Source organism: Xyrauchen texanus, chromosome 10 (genome assembly GCF_025860055.1).
Source record: "Xyrauchen texanus isolate HMW12.3.18 chromosome 10, RBS_HiC_50CHRs, whole genome shotgun sequence".
NCBI classification, from domain to species: domain Eukaryota; kingdom Metazoa; phylum Chordata; class Actinopteri; order Cypriniformes; family Catostomidae; genus Xyrauchen; species Xyrauchen texanus.
The window spans coordinates 13,313,704-13,332,593 of NC_068285.1; the positions used below are offsets into that span (position 1 = coordinate 13,313,704).

General features: G+C 42.9%; 1 protein-coding gene across 1 annotated transcript in view; it reads left to right on the forward strand.

The window, feature by feature from the left end:
• Nucleotides 1-18,890, forward strand: part of LOC127650920 (zinc finger protein 449-like) — a 451,526-nt gene that overhangs the window by 331,516 nt on the left and 101,120 nt on the right. The window lies entirely within an intron of this gene.

Here is an 18,890-nt window from a genome sequence, read left to right on the forward strand (position 1 = left end):
GAGCCACTGCAGTGGGGCGTGATCCGAGCAGAGGGTGAAGGCTCGCCCCAGCAGGTAGTATCGGAGGGTGAGGACCGCCCACTTGATGGCCAAACACTCCTTCTCTACGGTGCTGTACTTAGTCTCCCTCAAGGAGAGCTTCCGGCTAATGTACAGCACCGGGCGTTCCTCTCCCTCCACCAACTGCGAGAGCACGGCGCCCAACCCTCTGTCTGAAGCGTCCGTCTGCAAAACAAAAGGGAGAGAGAAGTCAGGTGCATGCAAAAGCGGCCCCCACAAAGTGCAGCTTTAATCTCTGTAAACGCCTGTTGGCACTGCTCTGACCACTGGACCGGATCTGGAGCCCCCTTTTTAGTAAGGTCAGTCAGCGGGCTGGTGACATCCGAATAATTAGGTACAAACCGTCTGTAATAGCCAGCCAGCCCCAGGAACTGCCTCACCCCCTTTTTGGTCTTGGGTCTAGGGCAAGTCGCAATCGCCGCGGTCTTGTCAATTTGGGGTCGCACCTGGCCATGACCCAAGTGGAACCCCAGATACCGTACCTCCACACGCCCAACCGCGCACTTTTTCGGGTTTGCCGTGAGCCCCGCCCGCCGCAGCGATCTCAGGACGGCCCTCAGATGTTGCAAGTGCCGCTGCCAATCATTGCTATAAATGATGATATCATCTAGATAAGCAGCGGCGTAAGCAGTATGCGGTCTGAGGATCCTATCCATGAGGCGCTGAAACGTGGCTGGTGCCCCGAACAAACCGAAAGGAAGCGTCACGAATTGGTGTAATCCGAACGGCGTGGTGAAGGCCGTTTTTTCACGGGATATTGGTGTCAAGGGGATCTGCCAATAACCCTTCGTTAGATCCAAGGTCGAATAAAACCGAGCAGAACCTAACCGATCGAGCAGTTCATCAACACGGGGCATTGGGTACGCGTCAAATTTAGACACCGCATTGACTTTTCTATAATCCACACAGAAACGTACAGACCCGTCGCTCTTGGGAACAAGGACGACCGGGCTGGACCAATCGCTGTGAGATTCTTCTATTACTCCCATGTCCAGCATCGCGTCCAATTCTTCCCGAACTATTTTCTTTTTATGCTCGGGCAAGCGATAAGGGCGGCAACGTACCACTACGCCCGGCTCGGTCTCGATGTGGTGTTGTATGATGTCTGTACGGCCCGGTAGAGGAGAGAACACGTCTGCAAACTCCTTTTGTAGTTCGGAAACCTCTGCGAGTTGGCGTGGTGAGAGGTGGTCTCCACAAGGAACCGGGGTGTTAGGATCGCAGGCTTTGTTTACCTCCGGTCCGAGCTCCGCCCTCTCCGGAACTACCGTTGCCAACGTCACAGAGGCCGCCTCTTCCCTCCACAATTTCAGGAGGTTGAGGTGATATATTTGACGCGCGCCCCTCTATCGGTACGTTTAACTTCATAATCGAGGTCCCCTACTCGTCGTGTGACCTCAAAGGGTCCTTGCCACTTGGCGAGTAATTTTGAGCTCGATGTTGGGAGTAATACAAGCACTTTATCTCCCGGTGCAAATTCCCGTAGCTGAGCACCCCTGTCATACAGCCGGCGTTGGCGTTCTTGAGCCTGGAGCAAATTCTCCTGTGTTAATTGCCCCAGTGTGTGGAGTTTTGCTCGAAGATCAAGAACGTATTGAATTTCATTTTTGGCACTAGAAGGTCCCTCCTCCCAAGTTTCACGGATGACGTCGAGGACCCCGCGTGGGCGTCGTCCGTACAGCAGCTCAAATGGGGAAAATCCCGTGGAGGCTTGCGGGACCTCTCGTACTGCGAATAACAGGGGGTCCAGCCACTTATCCCAATTCCTAGCGTCTTCGTGCACGAATTTACGAATCATATTTTTGAGTGTTTTATTAAATCGTTCCACCAGCCCATCCGTCTGCGGATGGTACACGCTAGTGCGAATCGACTTAACGCCCAATAATTCGTAAAGTTCGCGAAGTGTTCGTGACATAAACGTAGTGCCTTGGTCGGTGAGGATTTCTTTCGGAACCCCCACCCGGGAGATTATCTTGAAGAGTGCCCCGGCAACACTGCGTGCTGAGATGTTGCTCAGAGGCACTGCTTCCGGATATCGCGTTGCGTAATCCACCAGGACTAACACAAAGCGATGTCCGCGTGACGTCCGTTCTAATGGCCCGACGAGGTCCATTCCAATTCTCTCGAAGGGAACCTCGATCAATGGAAGGGGGCGCAAAGGCGCTTTTGGGGTGGCCGGTGGGTTTACCAGCTGACATTCGCGGCACGCCGCACACCACCTGCGGACGTCGCCGCCAATGCCCGGCCAATAGAAACGGGCTATTAGACGGAAAAGTGTTTTCCGTTCCCCTAGGTGACCGGCCATAGGATTATAGTGAGCCGCCTGGAAAACCATTTCCGGCGGCTCCGTGGGATCAACAATTGTGTCACCTCCTCCATTGTTTGAGCGTCCTGCGTCACTCTATATAACCGATCTTTAATAAGCGAAAAATACGGATATGAAATGGCGACACCCGGCCGGAGTTGTTGACCATCGATTACTCTCACTTGGTCAAAGGCGTGCTTAAGGGTTTCATCCCACGACTGCTCCAAGGGGAAGTCCCCTCAGGGAACTCCCTGAGAGGAGGGGTGACCCCCTCGCCCCTTCCCTCGTCACTCGGAGCAGCCGAGGACGGCCCCGGCTCCGCCTCCCCTGCCAAAGCATCGCACATCACACACCTCTTCACTTTCATGCAGGACCCATCCGCACAAACTCCCTCTAATACATTTCTAAAATTCGGCCAATCAGTACCCAAGATTAGCGGATGGGTGAGGCAGGAACTAACCGCTGCCTCCACACTATGTTTTTCTCCCCGGAATTTGATTGCTAAAGTCACCATGGGGTACTTGTGAATATCCCCATGCACACACCTCACCCTCACCCGTTTAGCTGTGCCCAAAGCCCCGGGTTGAACCAAGCGTTGGTGGATGGTGGTCTGATTACAGCCGGTATCCATCAATGCTTGGTATGTACCCCCTGGATCCTTACCGGGATCCGGTACGCTCCAGCCCGACCGGGGCAGCCTGCGGGACATCGGAGACCCGCACCACCGTCCCCACCTCCATCAGCGGACACTGATCCCGGAAGTGGTCCGGGTCTCCGCACCTCCAACAGACCGGCCCAGGCGCCACGGCCGCACCCGTGCTGGCGGGCGCCACCACCTGAGGAGGAGAGCGGCTGAAGGACGGGGAAGGGTTAGGCGGGTTCTCCCACGGCCGGGAAGTTGGCCTGATGTATCCTCCACGCCTGCGGGGGGCAGGAACGGGCCCTGGGGAGAGAGCAGAGCGAGAGGGAACAGGGGGGAAGCAGGGGAAGACACAGGGGAAGGGGAGAGAGAGAGAGGGGGAGGGCTCATCTGCCCTCGGCATCGCCGCCAGGTGGTCCTCCGCGAGCTGAACAGCTGCCTCCAGCGACGCCGGGCGGTGGCACTGGACCCATTCCGCCGTTCTCCTGGGCAGTCTTTGCGTAAATTGCTCCAGTACCACCTGATCGATGACTCCCTCGACGTCGCGGTCCCCCGCGAGCAGCCACCGCCGACAAGCGTCCCGGAGCCGTTGAACAAACGCAAACGGGCGGTCGGACTTCTCCAGCTTCATGCTCCGGAAGAGCTGGCGATTCTCTTCCGGGCTCCGACCAACCCGCTGCAGAATGGCCCTCTTCAGGTCAGAGTAAGCCAGGAGGTTCGTCGCTGGCAGTTGTTGTGCCGCGAGCTGTGCTTCCCGGACAGGAGAGGAATTAGACGGGCTGCCCACTGTTCGGGCGGCCAGCCCCAGATTTCAGCCGTCCTCTCAAACAGGTCGAGGAAGGCCTCAGGATCATCTGCCACCCCCATCTTCTGTAACATGGGCGGGGGCAGCGTAGCGTGGGTGTCCGGGGTCGCGGCTGGGGCTGACGCAGCCTCCTGGCTGAGGAGGCTCCGGATAGCGAGTCGGTCCTCTGCCTGAGCCCGCATGATCTCGAAGAACCGCCGATCTTGATCCTGCCGGAGCTCAAGCAGGGATTGTTGGTGGCCTTGATGGAGATTAGCGAGGGACTGGAGGATTTCCGCCAGCTGGGAGGACTCTATGGGGCGACCTTGTTCCATCACAAAAAAAATGGTCCCGGGTTTCTGCACCAATGTAAAACAGTACAAGGAAACCAGCGTCAACTTAAAGGGTAAGTCTTTTTAATCTTTTCTTTAAAGGGTATGCAGAGACAGTCTTTGCTTCTTTTTTTCTCCCGTGCTCCGTCGCTCCTGCCCTTTTTATGCCGCTCTCCTCATGTTACTGCAATCAGACACAGGTGTTAGTCATCATTTAACTCAGGTGTGAGCGCCCTTACCGCTTTTCTCTCCCGGACGGGCGCTTGACCACGCCCCCGCTGCCACATAGACATTTTGGTCTGTTCTAGCCCCAAACCAACTGGATCGCTTCAGAAGACAATGATTAAACCACTTCGACCCACCTTGCCCAATATGACAAGAGGGAAAACCCTTTAACCGACTTCATGACATATCATCTGAGATGCTTTTTATAGCAGTTCCAATGTATGCTGGTTACTGTTGGCTGCTATTTCTTCAACTCTAAAAGTGTTTGTACACATATGTGTACGCACACTGTGTAATTGTCCACAAAACTAATTTGAAGCATGTAGGCATAAGCATTTAGATCAAAATAAATCTGAAATAGAAAGCTTGGCATAAGGACTCTTGAGAGCCTGCTACAGAAGGACAGAGCCAGATGTAAGGTCATAAAGACAGAGCGAGGAAAAACATGTCCTGCAGTCCTTATGTCCCATGGGCCAGTAAAGCACACCCAGTGACCAAGAGCTATCAGATGTTAAAACTTTGTCCAGCATCTAAACACCCTTACCAGCCTCTCAACACATGCTTTGATCTCCATCACCAGCTCTGTTGGCTCAGAGATACTAATGGTCCTTTCGGTGGAAGAGAGGAATGAAGAGCTTTTCATCAGGATTAGAAGCTCAGACATGTCTCTTACCATTAAGGATGTGTGTATGTGTTCAGGTGTTAGTATTGTGTGTGTCTCAGTAGGTAGGCTGGATAAATCTGTTCCTTTTCTCTATCCCCCAATTACACAGAAACGCACTTCTATTGCATTTCCAAGAATTAAGGAAAGTCTATTTGTTGGATGAATGGCTTAAAATTCGATTAGCATAAAATGAATAGCCATGCAACAATCCTAAATGTAATTGTAATGAATAAAATAATATAATATATGCTTTTAATAGGCTATAATAAAATCATTTATAATTTTAAATTCTGTTGGCATTTCAATGTCCTGAAAATAATATTATATACTGTATATATATATATATATATATATATATATATATATATATATATATATATATATATAATATTAGTGCATTTAGAGACTTTAAGAGTGGTTTGGGACAGGGCTGGCTCCACAGGGGGGCCTGGACCACCCAATCATGAACTTGGCCAACCTTGAGAACTACATCTACACCCCCAACCCCCCTTACACGTTAGAGCTGGAGCCAGGCCTGGTTTGGGATGACAACAGGGCCGCCGCTGGCCAAATTGATGCCCTATGAAGAGTTCCATGTGGACGGTGGATGGGTGGGGGGTTGTTGGGTGCATGATGCGATCATCTGTGTTCCACAACTGCTTTAGGGTCCTTGAATAATGTCTAACGTGCGAGTAAGGGCAGCCAGTGGACTTTCTGGTGCTCTCCTATGGTGAGATGGTGCCCCCTTAGGGAGTTGGTGACTAACGCAGACTGCGTAGTATGCATGTAGGGAGCAGTGGTACTGGATGAACATAACACAACTTTGAGAGTTTTGGTTGAAAATGCAATATCAGAATATATATTTTAGCCTGTATATACAGTACATCTTATATAGATGTGACCCGTGACATAGGAAATATGGTGGCCACTTGCCAATGCTCCTTCTAGATTTTTGTAAGCTTTTATTCAATAAGAAAGCTTAATAAATTAATTTGTTTTGCTTACTTATCTAATATAAGAGAGACAGATATTGCCATATTTAGCACATTGTAAATGAACTGTCCCGGGGTAGTCTATCAACTGTACCAGGCATGGGTACAGTTGTAACAAATGCACTCCTTGTCTTCAAACACTAATTTGAATGCAAGTTTTAGCATTTATTTTGTTAATAGACAAATTAAGGTATCTCATGAGAGAAAAAAAGTGATGTTTATTCTGCTCTGTATTTGTGCAGTAGAGCAAAAAGTGTTCCAACTGTACTCGGTCTACCCTACTTTAGGGAACCGGAATAAGAGGATGTGTGGTATTTATGCCATAGTTAGGCTTTCATGCCAATAAAGATACCAGCACACATCACCCACAATAGAAATTAAGATTGAAAAGCAAAAGAACCGAATAGAAATAACTGGTTGGATAACCTATATTTAAGCAATAACAATTGAACATGTGTGGTAGCTTCAATTTCAAAAGCATCAATATTTGTACATTAAGAATAAATGGAAAACTGTACAGTCACAAAAATATATCAAATTTAAACATTTTTGTCATTCTTCAGGTTAGAAATTTGAACAAATCCCTAATCCTAAGTATTAAACTTTGTCACTTTTTGATATGTAAAATTTAAAAGCCTTAAATTGTTGTAGCATATTTAACATTTCATATTAAAACCATGTGGGACGAGTTATAGACCAAAAAACTTAGGGCTCTGGGATAGTTCCATAAACCTAAGTATGAGGGTCAGGACCCCCTCCATCTGAGGGTTGTCTCCCCCTAAAATACCATTAAAATATGTGTATTGTAAATAATATAATGATATACTCTTAAAATAATTGTTTAAGAAATAAAATAATGCAAATGCAAATGGGGCAACAACAAAAAAAACCTTGGTGTCCCCTTCAAAAATTGCTCTTGAGAATTGTTATGTTTATTGTCCCCCCCAACATTTTGATGAAATTTTCGCCCCTGCCTACACCAACCCCTAAACCTAACCATACCTTACAAAAATTGCCATGGTTTTATTACAGTAACCATTGTATCATCATGGTATTTTGTAGTAAAATCATAATAACCACAATATTAAAATACGGTTACTATATTAACACCATATTAATGTAGTCACACTATGGTTAATTGTGTTAAAACTAAGGCTTCCACCAAAAAAACAGGGTTACTATAATATTACTACAGTAAAACCATGGGTCATTTTACCCAGATCAAACCTTTCTCTGAACTACCGACCTTCACAGTGACCAATCAATGCAAGGAAATCAACCTTTAGATTAATTTGTATTCATTATTACAAGTAATATTAAAGGAAATACTAAGAGTGGAGACGTTTGGGAAAAACTGGGGCAAAGGAACCGAACACGGGTGGTCCGTAAGAGAAAAACACCTTCACGGCATCTTTACACACCACGCCTTTGAAGCGACACTGGGGTGCGGAGTTTGTCTTTAGTTGAAGTGTTTCCATTAGACTCTTTTAGTGCAAATAGCTGCAATGTGTGGCAGGTGCAATTTACACCTGGTGCAAATAGTCACTGAGAATAAAACAAGTGCAGACCATTAGATCCTGCAGGGGCTGCTGTTGTAGCCTCTTTGGTGTTTCCAGAGTGTCATTCAAACCTGCCTAAAATACCACTCCCTACAGACAAACTCAAATGCAACACAGTAAGCTTCACCATTATAATGTGAAGCTTGTGGTTGTGGACAAAGCTTATCCACTTAGCACTTAGCTTTTCTGCTAGATGAATATACATTTGAGTCATGAAAGGATACATTAACACCACACATTTAGAAAAAAAACCCTTCTGCATTGAAGTATGTGAGCGCTAAGTGGGCAAGCTTTGATCTTAATGGAAAGCCATGCATGTTGCCGTGTTGCCCATGCCTAAATCCACCACTGGTCATGTGGGCAATGTAGCCTTTCAAAACTCAACTTCTTGAACTTCTTAAGACCATCTTTAGGCCTACCAAAATGGACATTTCCACCACCGTTTCGTCACACTTTTGATTAATCATTAACATCTAGAGTGGTGGTGGCGTAGTGGCTAAAGCACAGGGCTGTTAATCAGATGGTTGCTGGTTCTAACCCCACAGCCACCACCATTGTGTCCTTGAGCAAGGCACTTAACTCCAGGTTGTTCCGGGGGGATTGTCCCTGTAATAAGTGCACTGTAAGTCCCTTTGGATAAAAGCGTCTGCCAAATGCATAAATGTAAATGTAAACATCTATGGGAAGCAATGTTGACATTAGCAATGTGGAAATAGTAAGCATTATTTCCTCTGACCACAACATAAAACTGTTTCAAACCCAAGTTTCACTTCTATAATAAGTGTTCTGCTTTCTCACCAATAAACCACAGTTTAGCTGCATTGCACAGATGGCGATGTCAGACCAAGATGTATGAGCAAAGGCATTGGAGTCATTTCAGGTTTATCCAGCAAACCTCTTGAATAGCTAAAGGAAAAGTTTGCCCAAAAATATAATTTGATCATCATTTACTCACCCCCACGCCATTCTGAATCTGACCCTGGCCCTGTATTATCATTAATATGCTTGTGATTTCCCTTGTTTGTAAGTCGTCACTGATAAAAGTGTCTGCTAAATATTCAAATCTATTTACTGTAAATGTAAGGTAAATATCTCCTTTTGTTTTTCACAAAAGAAAGAAAATATTACTAGATTGAAATGACATAGATTGTATTGAAAAGATGACACATTTCATTTTTGAGTGAATTGTTTTATTAACAGTTATTCTGATTATGTCAGGTAGGGTTGCTAATACAATATTAATAAAATCCGGCATAATAAAAAGCAACAGATATACAGGGAGCTGTAGGCATTGCTTCAAAATGGGCGGAAGCTCCAAACCACCATTAAAGAAATAGGGAGCTCCTTACCTAACCATTTCCCTAACATTATCCGTGAGTGGAAATGACACACCCGTGGAGTACCCACGCCGCTTCTGGAGTAACCCCACCCCCCATTTGGAGGTCTCCAGTCTGCAGTTATAGCATTTTACATTTATGCATTTGGCAGACGCTTTTATCCAAAGCGACTTACAGTGCACTTATAACAGGGACATTCCCCCGGAGCAACCTGGAGTTAAGTGCCTTGCAACAATGGTGGTGGTCGTGGGGATCAAACCAGCGACCTTCTGATGAACAGTTATGTGCTGTAGACCACTACGCCACCATCACTCCAGTTATACTGTACCTACTTGACTTTCAGCCATCTTGGTTCAGGAGTCTTTTTCCAATTCATTTTTTCTATAGGGATTACATTAAATCCTTCATAAAGAGTTCTAAGCCACAAACCAAACCAACTAGCCAAATTTGAAAATCTGACAAAAAGATAAAGGTACAAGATTGTACACTTAACGTTAACGAAGGAATGAACTACAGTCTCACGAATGATTTCATCACATAAAAAACAGCAATATAAACTTTTGTTTTAAAGTTGTTTGTTCTAGCATAGAAACAATATATTTGAATTTTATTGCAAAATATGAGTCGTTGAGAGTGTAGGGAGACCGACTTGAACATGCCATTCACAATGTGTCCTGTGAGTAGGCAGTCACTGGAGAGCTTGTTTTGCGTGCTCTGTTGGCCACGGTTATCTGATTGGTGGATTTTATTGATGGATAATGTAGTTCTTCACCAGAAATTCTGCTATAAAATGCAATTTCGAAACAATTCATTTGAATTAATGTGGACTGATGACTTTCAACAGAAGCATATACTATCGATTAACAACCTCAGAGCTCACGTTAAGTCTGTCTTTAAAGGTTTATAAATTATCATTAAAAAAGGTTATTAGCCTATTATTAAAAATAACAGGATTTTTGCATCCGGAACCCACGGAAATAACAGTATTATAGCTCTGCATTGTCTCTACATTGATTCAATCTATTTTGGGGGGTGAGTGCATAATTCAAAACCAGTTTATGAACCAGAATTCATTCAGTACTGTTGAGCCTACAGCAAATGTGTCATAGATGAATGTCGTGACTCATTGTTTTTCAGCCGAAAATGAGTGTTGTCAGTATCCTGAAACATTGCCTTTCCACTCCTGCGCAATGCTCGAGTCTTACAACACAAATACATAACAAGTAAATATATGAGAAAGAAAAAACATTCTTTGCTGTCATTAGCGTGTGAGTCAATGCTGCAGGCAGGAAACATAACTGCCATTTACTATACATGACTTCACAGAATAAGCATGGTCTTCATATATGATCATCACTGCCTTGTTCCATGAATAACAAACTCTGTATATTTGCATCTTTTGAATCCTTGACATTGACGTGAGTGTCATATCATATCTGTTAGAATGATCACACAAGAGTAAATCGTCTACACTACTGTATGTCTTCTTGACCACAAGATCAAAAGGGGCTGATAATTTCACCATTGTCCGGGAATCACATTCGGAGTGTGTTTGTTTATGCAATGCTTCTGAAAGGCAGGCGAATGTTTTTCTGCCTACCTGCTGGTATAGTAAAGATGGTTGTTATTGTGTTGAGTTTAATATAATTAGTAGAAGAGAAATGCATGTAAAGGGGGTGCATGTGCACTTTGCCATGTAAATGGAGAAGCCAAAAGTAGTTTCCACTGAAGGAAAGCACTTAGTCGACAGTATGCACATCAGGAAAAGCCATGACAAATCTACAGGGAGATAATGAATTAGATCAGACATCATCTGGTCTGCTGAGCTAATGGGTTAAAAAGTAAAAGAGCGATCAATAATTTGGATTATGTTTTTTTAAGAAAAGAGCAGTCTGCTTTGTCCATAGAAAAGGGCTGTCACAGACACACCAATATACATCTTAAAAGTGATATTTTTCCCCTGTTAAAATACCTTCTCCGATTAAAGCTAAAAGGTGAAGTTTCTGAGTTGTGTGCATCACCAAACGGAAATGTAAACATATAGATTGTTTTAAAACAGGTTTCCAGAACACTCCCAGCAACTTCCATGGGTCGTCAAACAGAAAGTCCCACCCAAAACACACGCTGTTGGTTAAACCAATGTTGCTGTGTCTGGCTGGTCAGGGTGTTAAAACAAACATAGCAATGTTTTGATAGCGCCACAATGTTTGCACTGTTCAGAGAATTCAACCAACTAAATAATAGATTACTTATTGCTGTCTCTGAATATTTAACTGGAATAGGATGACACGTCAGCTTTAAGTATATTTTTTTATTCAGATATTCTGACATTTAAAGATTTACTTTATACAAACAACCAAATAACAAGAAGAAAAAAAAAAAACACACAAAAACAAATAATGAAAAAAATAAGGGTAAATAGATGTTTCTAAACATTTAATCATTAGAACATATTTCAGATGTTTTGATAGCTTTTTATGTGTACAGATTTTGATCTCTGTAGTGCTAGCAAAAGATTGCTCTGTGCTCAGCCCAACAAGCAACACTGGCACAACCAATGGTGTGAGTTTGTTGCGGGACATTCTATTTGAACGTTCAATAGCAGAAAGGTGGCAGAGAGTTTGGAAAACCTGTTTGAAAACAGTCATAACTGGCACTTACTTTAGCACCACCTATCCATGCCCTAGCAACCATCCAGAGCACCCTAGCAACAGAAGCACATAGACTTCCTTTGGAAAAGGCTGAGAGGGATATATTTGGATGAGAATAGGGGCTGGCTCGTGTCACTCGAGCTATCAAGCGGCCATGAAGTATTACCCTGGCAACTCTATAGGCACACCCCAGAAACCATCCAGAACAACATAGCAACCATACAGAAACACCCATATCTCTGCACCAGGACATTGTTGAGACATAGAGGTGCGAGTTCTTTTTACTGGGGCTAACAAACAGACTTGAGCTTCACCATGGCAACTGCCTTGCTACCATCCAGAGCACCATAGCAACCATATAGCAACACCCATATCTCTGAACCAGGACATTGTTGAGACATAGAGGTGCGAGTTCTTTTTACTGTGCTAACAAACAGACATGAGCTATTACCATGGCAACTGTATTGCTACCATCCAGAGCGCCATAGCAACCATATAGAAACACCCATATCTCTGCACCAGGACATTGTTGAGACATAGAGGTGCAAGTTCTTTTTACTGGGGATAATAAACAGACATGAGCTATTACCATGGCAACTGCCTTGCTACCATCCAGAGCACCATAGCAACCATATAGCAACACCAATTTCTCTGGATTAGAGCATCATATATATATGGGGGTGGGCTTTTTTGACTTGGGGCAGTTTACTGAGGGCCCTTGGTGGGACATTGTGCTGAAGAGTTTTTCCATGGAAAGCGCCACTCATATTTGTTTTCACAGTAATTTTTACAATTCTGTTTGGTGATGTTAGTGGCACATACATGACACACAACAACATTAAGACATAAAATAAAGCAAAGGAGCATTAGTGTGGCTATTGTATTTAGTTTCCACAAACCCACTTCCACAGTCATCTGATTGCATACTAACAATTTCCTCAACAGTTCAAATCAGGTTTTTTTAAACCACAAACTGTGATTGTGTGAATTGCCGGAAACGTTGCAAGCTCCAGCATGTTGTGCATACATGTCATACATGTAATTGTCTGAGTAGACACACTGTACACTCATACACAAACACTCAGTCACTTTTCCAGTTCATGTAATGGCTCATGTGTGTTACAGTGCTGAAACCCCACCTCTGTGCTGTGGGCTGTCTCATTTTGTTTATTGCAAGTGTAAGAAAGCTGCTTGTTTTCTAGTATTGCATTCCTCTGTAATTACCTACAGCATGTCCTGTCCTGTTTATGTCTAAAACACTCTTTCTCTTATAGAAAAGATGCTCTATAAACATTTAAGTTTAAGTCATTTCCACTGTTACTGTTCTAAACTCTGTGTGAGATAAATTAAATAGGTCAAAGGGTCTTAACAGCACATAAAAACAATATGCATACACTAACAATAATCACATGCACTAATGTACCTTCTCAAACCAATGCTTGAAAAATAAAAAGGCACATGTGACTATGCAAACACCTCAAGAACCTCAATAGGTGAAGAAAGGTGTGAGACATATTCACCACAAAATCAAAAGAAAGAAAAGATACATTTTATGTTCCATATTTTATAAAGCCTGTTTTTAGGGTCATTGCCATTTTTGCATTGCATTGCAACCAATTCTCATTATTAATGTATGTAATACACATGTAATACACAACAAATAAATAAATAAAACAATGCCATTTTTGGCATATACTTTTACAGTATATAATTATTTATATATATATCATGCAAATAATGTCACAATGCAAAAAGTTCTTTATGACTTCTCTTTATTTATGCTAAATATAATTTCTTATTTGTTTATTTCGATTGTGGGACAACACCTAACTCCCATGTTCTTTAAAGTCTTCATGAGATTCCCCCCAATCATTGGTGGTGATGTGGTTGCAGTTCCTGTACATATATTAAAGGTTAAGGTGATCTGAACATTTGAAGATATTTCAGAATCGAAAATAGAGTTTTTATTGTTTAAAAACGTATATTTATTGCTCAGGCAGCTGACAGGTTTTCATAAGCACCCTACCCGTACGAGTTACTGTCAGATCTGGTTAGGATATTTTGTTTTTATAAATTAAGATGACTGCAAATCAACTATGTGCATCAAGTAATCAGGTGATATTCATCCTTAGAAAATCAGTATTCAGTGTTTTCTTGGAGCTGTCACAATAATACTGACTAGCCTCACTTCAGTACAACTATAGCAGCAAAATTGTTTGAATAGTGGCTTCAGATTTTTGAGAGATGATTTATTTGGCATGATCCAACAAGCTTTTGAAACAAAAGAGCTCAATGTACTATTGAAATATAATGTAAGTCTCAGAACTCCCTCCAGAGGCCAAAAAGACAATTTATTGTATCTAAACTAAATTGCAAACTTTTTGATGTCAGACTGGCCCACCTAACCCTAATGAGGTAATAAGGAGTAGGATAGATATACTACTCTCCTTAACACCAAAAAAGATAACTATGAGAGTAAAATGTGGGTAAATCCACAAAACCTTCCTGGCTGTTCCTGTACTGTTCCTGGCTGTGTGTAGCACCTGCCAATCATATCATAGCAAGGATCATTTACATATTTTTTATATTTTGTTGGCTAGTCGCCAAAGTGCGTATGCAACAGAACAAAATATTCACGTTTGCATCAAACTAACAACCTACCTTGAAGGTCTATAGAGGACTGACCCTAGAACCGAAACCCATACATAAGACTTGCTCTATGTGTAACTCTTTTTCTATATGGTTTTTCTAAAATAGCTTTTGGTTTAAAGGATGGAGAATGGGTTTACAGTAAGATCTTTAAAATGGAATTATATGTACTTTTATTTTCTTTCTCTTTATCATTTCTATGTAAAGCACTTTGAATGACAATTGTGTATGAAATGCACCATTTACTGTAAATAAACTTGCCTTGCCTAAGATCGCTGATATACACAAGCCAATGAAAATGAGTTGCCTAAGCTTGCTTAGGCCATAAATAAATAGTCAAATTGAAATGGATCTTTAAGACACATTTAAAAGTGAACGCTATGATTTTTTCCACTTATGATGCAGACTTTGACTTCATATTGACAATTTAGATGAATGCTGTCTTCATCTCAAATGAGTGTATGTCATTATAAACATAAGTAACAAATAAATACAACTTTTTCAAAGAGAGAAAATACTAAGTGTACCTTTATTATGTTTTAATACATGCATGCATGCTATAATACATGCTATATGTAACAAAGTAACTTGTGCCGTGCTAAAGATTTATTGTTCCTGTCTGATATGCTGCCAAACTGTCGTGATGGTGAACGTGTGTGTCTGTGTCTTTAAAATTAGTTCACTTTGCCATGCTCCTGCTCACTATTACGTTCCAGATGGATCGGGATGCCAACTTATGTTCAAACAAATTACCCACCGTACATAATGTATTGATCAGAAACATATAAGGAGGGTCTGCAATATTAGCAGGTTTCAACAGATGAAAATATGTTGCAACAGTCAAGCAAGTATAACCGAATACCCACCTGGATAATGCAGTCAGGTATGGCTAGGCTACATGTTGACTGTTGATCTGTCAACAGAGCAAGATATTCAATTTCTATCGGGAAGACACGCAGGCTTGAGTGAAGTTTGAGATGCCATTTATTTGATAAATGTAAAACGGGAGGTGATGTCTCTTTCTTTGGCGTAGGCCCCGTCCGGCAGTCCGAGGGAGTTGTACCCAGAACCGTCATGTCCTGCCGGAGATAGGAGGCAGGGGCGAGGAGCCTACCCCCCTGCGGGACAGGGCTCAACTGGTGGTGGTGGGGAGGTGGAGGTTGCAGTCTTACCACTCCGAAACAGCAATGTGATAGATTGTGAGCAGACTTATAAAGCATTGGCTTACGTGCGATTGGCTAGGAGTTACCCAGCTAATGATGTGATGTACACCTGCTGGTCTTCTAGAACTACGCTCCACTTCCATTTCTGGTTGCCTCAATATTATGAGCAGTGTTTGGTATGGAGACACTTTTGCAATGGAGTCTCAATGGAGACACAATGGTCTTAAGAACTCCACAACCTTTGTATATACAGTAAGGGTACTGATTGAGTTCTGATAGAAAATCTGTGATTCAAAGCTGGAAGTAAACGGTTATAAAACTGAAAACTGAAATAAAGGGTTTTAGGATTGCGAAAAATATTATGACGAAATTTTATGCTAAATTAATAATACATTTTAGGTCACTAATCATATAACTTCTTTGTACAAAAGGTCAGATATTCTGGCTTCCATTGAAGAACACAAGATGCTCTACACTGAACATTTGGCTTAGCATGAACTGCTCGAGTGCATGCTGCTGTCATTGAAGCAAAAGGGGGGTGAAATACTGAGAAATTCTGAAATCCATGTTAATTTTGCAATTCAACTTTTCACTCAAATTTTTATGCTTAAAATTGCATTTTTAATGCAAAAAAAAAAATAAATATATAAAAAAATAATTAAATTAGAACTACAATGCAAAACCAAAAAATTACTCTTTTGGACCACGCCGTATTAAAGCACGAAGCTGAGATGCTCTTTCAATCCTATCCATTGTAACCCCATCAATCAAATAACAATTCAAAACAAGTATTATTTAGATGCCACTTATTGAGGCGTCTTGGTCAAACAAGTTTAATAATCCAAGCATTTATGGGGTGCTTCAATAGGAGCCATAGAAGCATTAAACAAATGTGGTTATGCACAAACAAACCTAAGCCTTGGCATTCACCAAAGGTAATGACAGCCTTCAGAGCTTGCGAAAGCAAGTTGGTGAAATGTTTCAACAGTGGAATTTAAAAGCACGCACAAAACAACACTGTCATGCCCCCCTCCTTGCAGTTTCTCACACATGCATGCAAAGAAACTACAGGTAAATTACAGGTTAGCGCATTCACACAGAACATTGTAGACAAACAGGTTTGTAGCTAAATGTTAGGAGGACTAAAATCTCCTCCCCTAAAAGCTTGACTCCAAAAAGGCAGAAAAACTGATACTGTCGAAAGACAATGAGAGAGATGGAGAGCGTGTCGGGGGAGGGGAGTTGTTGTGTGAGGCTGTGGATGAGCGAGGGGCAAGATGACAAAAACTTGAAAGTCTTCATTCTAAGTCCTCGGGGTGTTTACTGAATGAGCTGGGCTGGTAAAATACGCACACCTCTAACAAACATGCGCACACACATAAAGTTAACAAATCCATACTATTAGCACAAAATGGGATTTGTGTTTTTGTTTCACTGGACCAGTGAACTCTAGTAAAATCACTTTTGGATGTGGAGATTTGTGGTGACTTCACGGCAGGAAACAACACCCCTTTCATATATGTGCCATGGCAACCAAAGCTTCTGTCAACAGTGAAGTTACTCCAGACCTAGTTACTACAGTAAAATCAATTCAAATCAATAATAAAAAAAAAACTAATCAAATTGAGAGCTTTTTAAACAGTTTAAGAAGCTTTCAGAGCTTTTTATTTACGTACAGTGGCAGATTTAGGCATAAGCGACATGGGGCGGCATCTTGCCGGGGACGGTACGGACCCCCCCCCCTTCAGCAACCTGCTAACCGGTTCACCCAGGGCTCCATACAAGCTAGAACCGCCACTGTTTACATGTGTTTGGTAGACACTTCAATCCAAAGCAATTTACAACTCATTCAAGCTGTTCATTTTGTCAGTTTGTGTGATCCCTGGGATTCAAACCCACAACAACATTGTTACTAGAGATATAGCTTTAAAATCATAATCAATTGTGCTATATTTAAATGCAAGCTTTCAAAATCTTTCATTTTCATTTGGTGGATGCTTTTATCTCATGAGACTTGGAGTGTATTCTCGCTAAACATTTTAAAGTTTTTGTTTCCTGATTCGAACTCAGGAAACCATGAATAGCCTACTAAAGATCTAGTTACTACAGTAAAATCATAATAAATTAGGATCTCTTTCAAAAAGAGTAAGGAGCTTTCAAAACCTTTAAATTATTCATTTAGCAGATGCATTCATCCAAGTGATTTTCAAATGCATTCAGGCTATGCATTTTGCCAGTTTGTGTTTTCTGGGATTCAAAGGTATGACACTGTGACAGGATGGAGGGCGGGTGCCGGGTGGTGATTCTGCACACCCGATCCCTTATCATGCTAATTAAGCCTCCGAGAGGGATAAATGCCGACTGTTAATGGTGGTGCGACAGAGAGATCGTTTACGGGAAGCTGAACGTCATGTGTGTGTTTGTGTCTTTTTGTTCAGTTTTATATGAAAACTTTATTTATATTGTCAAGCCGGTTCTCTCCTCCTCCTTTCCATTAATCCCTTTACACTGGTGCCGAAGACCCGGGAAGGAGGAGGGATACGCCGTAGTAGAGTTCTCGCCACTACCATCCACCCCAATGGAGCAGCCGCGTCTGTCTGCCGGGGGACGGAGGAGCCCGGCCACCTGGAAGCAGAGGAATGGCCACAGACCGTGAGGGGAGAAGGGGCTCCTAACCGACCACCTGGAGTGGCCAGGGCCGCTGTTACAGGAAGTACCCCCCCATTTTAATTATTTCCGTTTCCCTCCCCCTGTACCCTCCCAGATTCAGGAAGGCGGGGATGACCTACCGGTAGACGGAGCTTAGGGCACGCCCTCCCCCAGGGAAAGGGGGTACGTCATGTCGGGGCACCCGGCCTGAGAGAACGAGGGAGGAATGTGACAGGGTGGAGGGCGGGACCGTGTCCCTTATCAGGCAAAATAAGCCTCCGAGAGGGATAAAGGCAGACTGCGAATGGTGGTGCGACAGAGAGATCGTTTACAGGCAGCTGTCCGTCATGTGTGTGTGTGTATGTGCGTCTCCTTTAACAATCTCCTTTAAAAATCTTTCATATACAATTTAGGCAGGTGCTTTCATCCAAAGTGATTAAAAATGGATTCAAGCTTTCTATTTTGCCAGTGATACGTTAACTTACAAAATCGTCATCTCGTAAACATTATTATGAGTTGTTATGAGACAATGTTGGCAAAGCTCTGTGCTCTACCAGTTGTGCTACATAAACAGAAATGTCATATTTTTCCTTTTTCTTTGGTGATATCAGTTGCTACAGCAATACCAAGGTACTGCATTTCTTTGTAATAAAAATGACAGTGGTAGCTATGGCATCTTGGCAAAGGTACATTTTTGTAAGGGTCAGGGATCGATTAAGACACTGCGATGTATGCGAGATAGAAACATTCACAGATTTTCCCAGAATGACAGATTGTCAGAAGAACAGCAAGAAACCAGTAGTGCATATTTTAGGTTTAACCACACATTCAATATATCAGTTAAACAGTATTGGAGAAAACCAAAAGCCTGCCTTGAACA